This window comes from Salvelinus sp. IW2-2015, unplaced genomic scaffold, assembly GCF_002910315.2.
Source record: "Salvelinus sp. IW2-2015 unplaced genomic scaffold, ASM291031v2 Un_scaffold1077, whole genome shotgun sequence".
In the NCBI taxonomy this organism is placed as follows: domain Eukaryota; kingdom Metazoa; phylum Chordata; class Actinopteri; order Salmoniformes; family Salmonidae; genus Salvelinus; species Salvelinus sp. IW2-2015.
Window position 1 is genome coordinate 237,024 of NW_019942718.1, and position 1,922 is coordinate 238,945.

The 1,922-nt window shown below is 44.3% G+C and overlaps 1 long non-coding RNA gene across 1 annotated transcript in view; it reads left to right on the forward strand.

Moving 5' to 3' along the window:
- Positions 1–820: 820 nt before the first annotated feature.
- LOC139024140 (uncharacterized) overlaps positions 821–1,922 on the forward strand; it is a 13,260-nt gene continuing 12,158 nt past the window's right edge. Inside the window, exon 1 of the long non-coding RNA XR_011475434.1 lies at positions 821–1,180. This is a non-coding gene — a long non-coding RNA (uncharacterized lncRNA). The remainder of the gene's footprint in view (positions 1,181–1,922) is intronic.

The following is a 1,922-nucleotide window of genomic DNA, read 5'->3' on the forward strand; positions in this document are numbered from 1 at the left end:
TAGGCTGTAGTATGACAAGCAGTGATCTAAATTGGTTCTTTGTTTGCGCGTCGTGGCTGTCTACCCCTGCATACGCCCTGCACCCGATGGGTAGCCAGGTCAAGTACTCTAGATGGCTGGCCAGGAAGGAGCGGCAGCCACACTATCAACTCACCCAGCTGTCCGCCATAGTAAACTAAGCGCCGTCTTCCTGCTTACACACACATCCACCACAGCACACCACACCACCACACACACACACACCCCATCCACACACACACACACACACAACACACAGCATATCACGCCACCCTGCCAACTGCAAATCATTAAGCTACTGTCTACACTAGAACAATAAAACCTATCTGATTAGACCAGTAATTTATTTGGCACATTGTACGTAATGTATCAGTGCAGAGACTAGTCCAGGGTTTGACACACTCGCTCCTGGGGACCACCCCAAAGGGTGCACGTTGTGGTTTTTACCCTCGAACTACACAGCCAAAATAATCAGCTAATCATCCAGCTTTGATCATTTGAATCAGCTGTGTAGTTTTAGGGTAAAAACCACAACGTGCACCCRTTGYGGCCCTGAGGACAGAGTTTGGGAAATGCTGGACTAGTCTATGACTGTAGTGTTATGACCAGTGTTATAACCTCTTGGCATGCCATTCCTTTAGAGTGGGGTTTGAGAATGAGATAGATGGTACTAGACATTAGTTGGTCATTAATGGCTGTTCAGTGCTGTTCAGAGAGGTGATTTAATTGGCTGTTGAGTGCTTCGCTGTTAGTGACGCATGATGAGTTTTGCTTTTATTAAACATAGCATTACACAGTCAGCTTCAAACCTCCCGCTCCCCTCATCTCTGTATTATTTGAATAGGTTTCCATATCACTGGTAGTTATCTGCATGGAGGGCACCTTTTTCTGTTGTAACTGGACCTTAGTTTATGTGCACTGACTATAAAATCTGTAATTAGTAGTGGGCTTGCTTGTAAAATMAGTTAATAAGTAGTTAAGAGAATTGCTTCAAATACTGTTCAGATAAATATGATGTGTAGTAGAGACATGTTAACGTCTCTATGTAATGTTTGTTGCTTAACTACTCTTCTGTGCTATGCTCAATTGTGAAGTTGCTGTTGAACTCTTCCAGGATGCAGGCCTTAGAGGGTGCGCGGGGGAAAAGAGTAAAGCTGATTGGGTAGGGCACACATTTTACCCCCCTTACCCGCTCTACTAACAGCAGGGTGGCTTTGGCTTGCTCTCCTCAGGCAGTGAGGCTCGGACTGTTGAGAGGGAAAGGACAACTGGGAGCTGGGCTGGAGAGGATTCTGGGCTTTGGGGGACCACTGTTAGGCTATATCCTCCCTTAGGGCCGGCACAGAGGGGAGGTGGCTAATGTTATGGAAGCTATGTATCTGCATGTATTGCTATGGGAGGTGTTTTTTCTGGACTATAATTGCCAGTCTTCTCTCACCCCATATGAAAACAGACAGGATGAGTCTCAAAGGGAGAGAGTTCACTTTCTTTCCTTCCTGGAGATCTTTTACACATCCTATTTCCTTTCCTTGGCTTGATAGAGTTTGGGCTTCTGTATCATAACACACGATAGGGACTTGGCTCTCTCATTTCTCTCTCTCTCTCTTGGCTGTGGATAGTTGTGAGATTAGCTGGTTAGGGTAAAGAGGGTTACGAGCTGGTAGTGGTGGCATTGTCAATGAGGTTGTGCATGAAGCTTTTACGACTGCATCTGATTTAATATAAATCAGATTAACATGATGCAATGTACTATGGATGAAGTTTTTTTTATGTGAACATACATTTTACTCTTTAACACATTGTCTATTTCCGTGTATCCATCTTCTGATTTCACCAAAGATGCAAAAATAGTCTGAGAAAATGCTGTCCCAAAACACATTAAAACTAATTGCAGCTCTAGTCTA